The sequence below is a fragment of the Xenopus laevis genome, chromosome 7S (assembly GCF_017654675.1).
Source record: "Xenopus laevis strain J_2021 chromosome 7S, Xenopus_laevis_v10.1, whole genome shotgun sequence".
In the NCBI taxonomy this organism is placed as follows: domain Eukaryota; kingdom Metazoa; phylum Chordata; class Amphibia; order Anura; family Pipidae; genus Xenopus; species Xenopus laevis.
Window position 1 is genome coordinate 22,198,417 of NC_054384.1, and position 7,567 is coordinate 22,205,983.

The following is a 7,567-nucleotide window of genomic DNA, read 5'->3' on the forward strand; positions in this document are numbered from 1 at the left end:
GGAATTGTGATTTTGGATAAAACCTATTATGTGAATGAGATTACTAAACAGCTATCTGACACGGACACATATGTAAGGTTAAAGGGAGATCCCACGGTGAAGTTCAAACAGAAATTGGACACATTGATTAACACAGCTGTGGTAGCAGGATGGGTAGATGAGAATACTAAACGCTTTTTAACCACTGATTTCCCCAAGATACCCTTCCTCTACACCTTACCAAAAATCCATAAGTCCTTGTCCGCACCCCCTGGGCGCCCTATCATCTCTGCGGTGGGTTCGCTGTTTCAACCCATCGCCATTTTCATTGATCACTACTTACAGCCCATAGTACAACAGATGGACTCATACGTGAAAGACACCACGCATTTGCTGACCATGTTGAAGGAGTTGAGGGTACCCCCTGATAGTATATTAGCTAACATGGATGTATCCAGTTTATATACCGTGATTCCCCACGAGGCAGGGATAGCGGTGTGCAGAGAGGCTTTGAGTAGAATACAGGTGGATGGCCCCCCAGTGGAATTCCTGATAGCCCTGTTAGACTTGATTCTATCTCACAATTATTTCATGTTTAATGATAAATTCTTTTTACAAGTGGCAGGGACCGCGATGGGCTCCAATGTGGCCCCGTCATTTGCCAACTTATACATGGAAAGCTATGAGAAGACTGTGTTTTTACCCAGAGGGGGTAGCAACATCTATTTCTATAAACGCTATATCGACGACTTGTTATTGGTGTGGGGGGGTACAGCGAGGGAATTGACTGACTTTCACGCATCCCTGAATGAGGGAGATTCCCCTATCAAACTGACCCTATCCCATGACACGCAGACTATTGATTTCTTGGACGTAACTTTATACAAGCAGGGAGAGGGGTTGGGCACCACCTTGTACAAAAAGCCCACTGATAAAAATAGTCTTATTCAGGCACAATCTCACCATCCTACACACATGTCCCGGGGGGTCCTATACTCGCAATTTTTGAGGATTATCAGAAACAACTCTGACAGGAACATGGCACAAACACAACTTACTACTCTAACTGAACAATTTGTGGCGAGGGGCTATGACCGCACATTAGTGATAGAACAGCGGAGACGAGCGGAATTGAAGACCCAAGATGACCTATTGAAGCCTGGTTTGAATACGAGGAGGGCTCCTCCAGACTTGATATTTTCAACACAATGGACTGAGATCAGTGGGGAGATGAAAAGAGCTTTGCGGAACCGGTGGGAAATTATACAGTCTGATCAAAGCTTACCTTTTGCCAATCAAAGACCAATGTTGGCGTATAAGAGGGGACGGAATTTGGGAGATCTTTTAGTGACTAAGGATGTGTTTGTACCCCCTAGAACAGGGACTACCTGGCTGGACAGACCCCTTAAGAAAGGGTGTTATAAATGCGCGGGTTGTCTGACCTGTAGTGGGATGTTGCAGGGAGCCCAATTCTCACATCCCAGTACTGGAGTGAAATTTGACATTAGACACAGGGTGACCTGTACCTCGGATCATGTGGTCTACATGGCCTGGTGCCCATGTGGACTGTACTACGTGGGCAAAGCTGGAACGTCGTACAGGGAGAGAATGAACAATCACAGATGCGCTATACGTATGGCCCTTACATCTGGCAAAGCTGACCAACCAGTAGCACGACACTGGCTCAAATTAAAACACTCGTTACCACAGTTTCGGCACATGATCATCGACCATGTGCCTGTTCCACGCAGGGGAGGTAATAGGGGACTGATGTTGATACAAAGGGAGACACAATGGATTTTTAAGTTGGATACTTTAGCTCCCAAAGGACTAAACGAAACATTACCCATGTCATCCTTTTATTAGGAGACGATTCTTGGACTGATGTATAACACAGAGTCAGTTTATATACTTTGTTGCATTATCATTTCATTGATGAGGATTCCCAGTGGAAAATAACCATATTACCGTATGTGATAGGTTCCTTGGGCCCGAGTCATGGGTGGTTCCCCCTTTTTTGGGGGGTACCGTGCAGTAAGACAATATGTTTGATGGTTTTGTTTTATCCTTCTTTATGCTTTCAGGTGGATTCGGAACCCCAGATAGGATCTAGGAAAGGACAGAAGGAAAATGGCCCAGGCCACACTGTGCACACCGGGGCTGTCTAAGTTTCCTGGCGATATGTAGATTCGAACAACATGAACCTCCGTGCGACTGCAGTAACGTGGAGCGATGGTGACAGGTATAAGGGGAAAGGGGACTAATTGAGCACGGTCTGTTGATCTGTAGAAATGACCAGCACACCACCTGGCACACGGTATTACGGGAGGCAGGACCCGTTCACGTGAGGCCAGATAAGGTGATGTTGATCAATGGGACACTGAGGAGTACTTGGTGCGCCTGGATGTCCCTCCTACAGTAACGCAAGTAAGACATGCCGGTTACCCTTGATGCGCCTGAAGCCCCGACACAATCTCCTATGGTACCGCACCTAAATGTTGAGCGTCCAGTTCCCATGGTGATGGGGGCGGAGCCTAGCACGCACACGAGCAGGGGAGCAGCACGTCGAGATGAGTCGTTGGATGGGGATTCGGTAGGAAGGTGAACTACGGGCAGCCGATGTCTGGAGCGCACTACGGCAGCTATGGGCAACAATGGAGCTCGCGTCCTGTTTCCTAGATCCTACTGGGGTAAGTACAACATCCTATATTTATTTCAAGCTTATGTTATAACGAGTCCTGATGGCTGTATGTTATGTTTGCTTTTAACTGCACCGGAGCACTGACACCATCACTTGTGATGGTAACATGGGGCACACATCTTCTCTGTCACTTTCTTGTAAATATTGTGACTAATGGGATAGTCACAATACTATCTATTAACACTAGATTGCAATTTTGTAGCCCTAACTTTAGCATGTAGATACGATGTATGACTTTTTTTGACAGGTTAGACACACAATGATGACGTCACCCAAGGTTTTTTGGCGCCATTGAGCACATTCAAAAGCACGAGTACTGTGATATGTGGTTCACTTTCCTGAAGACGGCACGCGGATTGTTGCCGAAACGTTGAATAAATAAACACTTGGATATTTTTGTATTTGACAAAGACCTAGGAGTGCGGCTTTTTTGTATGAGTTACATGTTCGTTTGACCTGCACCCAGGCGGTTGGCCTTTGGGTCATGTGTGCACCAATAGTGGGTTTTTTTTTTTTTATATATATATATATATATATATATATATATATATATATATATATATATATATATATATACAAAGAGCATACAGATCACACACCATTAAACCAAGGGCAAAGCCTGGGTGCCAGCCTTGTTCAATAAACCTACACTATGTTTTCAAGCTGATCCTGTTGTTAATGAGTACTTGGTGTGCCATCTACAGCTCCATCTACAGCATCCCTTTATATATATATATATATATATATATATATATATATATATATATATATATATATATATATAAAAAGAGGGATGCACCGAATACGGTTTGGGATTCGGCCAGGATTCTGCCTTTTTCAGCAGGATTCGGATTCGGCCGAATCCTTCTGCCTGGCTGAACTGAATCCCAATCCTAATTTGCATATGCAAAAAGTGGCCGAGAGGCAAATCGCGTGACTTTTTGTCACAAAACAAGGAAGTAAAAAATGTTTTCCCCTTTTCACCCCAAATTTGCATATGCAAATTAGGATTCACATTTGGTTCGGTATTCGGCCAAATCTTTCACGAAGGATTCGGGGGTTCGGCCGAATCCAAAATAGTGGATTCGGTGCATCCCTAATATATATATGTATATATATACATTTGTTAGATGAGGCGACGCACTCCTGGGAATTTTACAAAATATTTATACTTTATTCCATGTTGATAAAAAATCAACGTTTCGGCTCACTTAATCTCTCTGCATTTGGTGCAAGTTACAGTATTTCCATTGCAGATGATGTGGCTGGAAGATAGCAGTTTATTTTTTCTGCTTCTCTACAATTTTTTTCTACTTGTTCTTAACAGATACAAAAAAACCTCCAGAAGTTTAGAGGATGACCCCGAATTGAGAAAAAAAAAACCCCAGGAGATAAGGGAAGTCCATACTTGGAACCTCACAGCTGTGGTTGGCCTAGAACTCCCAGCAGCCTCCTGACAACTTTGTTTGTTGGTGAGATACTGAGAGGTTTTCTAGCATATTAAAAAGAGATGTGCAAACCTTCCCAATGAGGAATACAGAAAAACAAAAAAAACTGTTGCTCTAAACTCTCTAGCTATAATGACCCTAGTATAATGCCACTCCTGTTTTATACCAAAATACACAAGGAATGCATACATCAGTGATACAAAATCCCATTCTCATTCACCTTGACTAAAGGGAACAAAAAATATTTTGTACTTATGCACTATTGTATAAAAAGTAACAACCAGGCCAGGCCCGGACTGACGATCTGTGGATTCGGGCAATTGCCCGAAGGGCCGCTTTAAATTTCATTCAGGTGGGCCGGCCCGCTCTCTCGCTCCTAATCATAAACTGTGCTGCAGTGAGTGTGTGCCATGTGACACGCCCCTTGTGCCTGCCTTCTCAACATCAATAGTCCCAGCTGCCAAGGAAATACACAGGGAGCCATAGTCACGGCTGGAAAGTAGTTAAAACATGGTGGCGACATCTAGAGGATGTGCAGCAGCATGTGTGGGCCGTGCCGGCTCAGACCCACTGCACAGAGCAGACGCTCCTCACCTCCCCTCCCCTGCCCGATCGCATGAAAAAGATTGTGCAAAGTAAGTACAGTATGTGCGAGCAGCAGGGGTGGGGGAGGATTACAGAGTGTGCCCTGCGACTGAGGAGAGGTGGGGGAGGATTACAGAGGGGCCCTGCGACGGAGGGGGGCCCTTGGGGGCCTAATGTGGCAGCCCTGGTGGCCCCTGCCCCCCACCCCAGTCGGACATTAATGTGCAGGATATGTCAGTGTTGGAGCTGGCTGCACTGAAGCCAGTCAGACTGAAAAGTAAATGGAGTAAAAACAATGTTTCCTGTCAATGTAAATAATAGGGAAAAAATATATGAAGCCCAGTACACTCCTGTATTTTAAGGCATAATGTACCCCCTACTGTAAATGATAAGGATATTAGAAGTCACTGAGGGGTTCCGTGGCCATATAAAGGCACAAGGCTGCGGAATCTTTAACATATTTTACATTACATAACCTTGTTTAATATCCATCATAACATTATCTTTGAATGCTATTTATAATTTGTCATAAAACTATTTGCCTGATGCTTTTACATTACTTTTCTTGCCCCCATGTTCCTCTATGAGGGGGCTGCCATATTTGTGCAGCAGGAGTCCGTTAGCATTAGAGACTCTGACAGGCTGAGATGGGACAGTCAGATTGGCAACACAGTCAGGTTTAGGAACTTCAATAATAATTAATTACAAAAGAAGAACTACGAAGAACTACTGTATCATCAACTTGACCTATATGTAATTTTTATTGTAGATTAATATTTTGAAATTAAAATTTTTAATGTCAGTATCACTTTAAATAAGAGAGGCAGCTCTTTATGAACATAATTTTTTGCAGTTTTACCCCAATATATAAGTGGATGAGTACAAGACCATCGAGTGTTTACATGTGGGCTGCTTTGATTTTTTTTGCCCGGGCTGCTTTTTAGTCGCAGTCCGGCCCTGAACCAGGCGTTTCAATAGCAATTGTTTTTACAAATAACTTTAAAAACAATTCCTTGTAAAAGCACTGGGACATAAAACTGGCCAAGCACGAGATCAGTGAAAAATTACAATTACAAAATTATTACATTTTGAAAAATGTGCATAGTGTAAAGTTGCTTCCATCCTCCTGCAAAGCAGTGGTTCTGTCATGGTTTATGAGATATTATCTCTAGTAAGAGCAATCAGTACACAGTGGTCCTATCTGGAGCCTATTATTTGCAACATTGTAAGGATTTAAAAATAGGATTTTTAGTAACGCAAATGAAATAAATCCACATCAGTTTTAACAGAAATGTAAACCCTCAAATCAAATAAATGGAATTTGCCTAGTTTTCCCTAGTTTTCAAGATATTGGGTGGTTAACAACTGTTTGGATAAAATGACAATTTAATAAACAGAAAGCAACTCTAGTGGGCTGTGTCCCAGCTTTGATTTAAAATCTTCTGGGTATCAGAGCCATCAAAAATGGAACACTTTGAAGGAAAATATGTCTTCTTCAGAGTTATTAATGGGGCTTAACAAAATGTGGGTGTGTTACATCACCCCCGGCCTCAAACCAGCCGAATCATGATCACCCATGCCCTAGGCACTTTTTACATGATGAATTTGTGACAAGAGCACCACTTCAGGCAACTAGCTACAGTCAGAAGTTGGCCAGAAAAGGAAAGGCTGGTGATATTTCTTTGCTTATAACTGCTGAGAACCTCAGCTCTTTGGTCACTGCAAAGCAATATCATAAGACCTTGCTTTGCTAACAATTTCTTTCCAACTCTAGCTAGTTTGCTGAACTAGGTAGCAGGTAGCTCTGTTGTTATGAAATTAGCAGCGTCCAAACTAGAAATATCTTGATAACTAGAACAAAATCATGTAAACTGCTAAAGAGTGAAACATTTTACATATTTTGTAAAAGTAAATGGTATGGCAATTATAACAGAAATAGAAATTTGGCACTTATTGCATGGCAGCTCTGGAATAATGGAATTACTTTACCAAATGTCTGTGTGTTGTGTATTTTTAAATATTAACCTTAACTATGAATATATTTCAGCAATAATACTATTAATTCATATAATTTAGCCAACTGGCACCAGCCTGGTGATACTGATGAATTTTTTTTTTATTCTTAGCAGATTTGTATCCAAACTACATCATCCAGGCTATGGAGCTAATGCACCATGCACATTTTGGGATTGTTGGTTGCGATTGAGCAACCCTGCCAACACCTGCACTACCAAACAAAGACAAGAGGGCAAGGAATAGCAGAATGGTGGTTCATGGGTTCATCGAATGATGCCAAGGATTCTTCTCATTCTCTAAGCTTCTACACAGGCTTGGGAACAATGAGTCCTGAGAACAAGTTGTATCTTTGTTGGGGGTGTCTGAAACATTGAAGGAATATGTTCTGCTGTCATTTTTTTCCTATGTTTCTAGAAAGTAATCATATAGATAAAATGGGTTTAAGTGTATTATACCGCTCATAAACTGGGTACCATTTAACAGGTGCATGCAAGTCAAATATTGTCTGAATTTGACCAGTAAAATATTTTTTTTTTTAAAGCAATCTGCTTTGGACAATCTACCTTCTAAAGCTAACTAGCTTTGAGAATTTATCTGATAATAAGTGTGAGCTTAATAATCAACAGCTTCAAAGCTGACTTAAATTTTGGTAAAAATACCCCATATGCCACTGAAAGCCATATATTTTTTAGTAAATATGTCTTTCGACTACAAACTTCTAAACTGCAAAGCTTTCCTAATGTCAGGGCCCGAAGGCGCAGTTTGGAGTGCGGACCAAGGAGGAAGCAACTAGGCAAACACAGTTCGTGGTACAAAGGGTTTAGGCAGAAGAATCGTC

The 7,567-nt window shown here is 42.0% G+C and overlaps 1 long non-coding RNA gene across 2 annotated transcripts; it reads left to right on the forward strand.

The window, feature by feature from the left end:
* The first annotated feature begins 4,546 nt into the window (after positions 1-4,546).
* LOC121396132 lies at positions 4,547-7,273 on the forward strand. 2 transcript variants are annotated; one of them, XR_005962849.1, is made up of 2 exons: positions 4,547-4,763; positions 6,840-7,273. It is a non-coding gene; the product is annotated as an uncharacterized LOC121396132 (long non-coding RNA). The 2 variants fall into 2 exon arrangements; XR_005962850.1 differs by having other exon boundaries at positions 6,843-7,273.
* Positions 7,274-7,567: the final 294 nt, after the last annotated feature.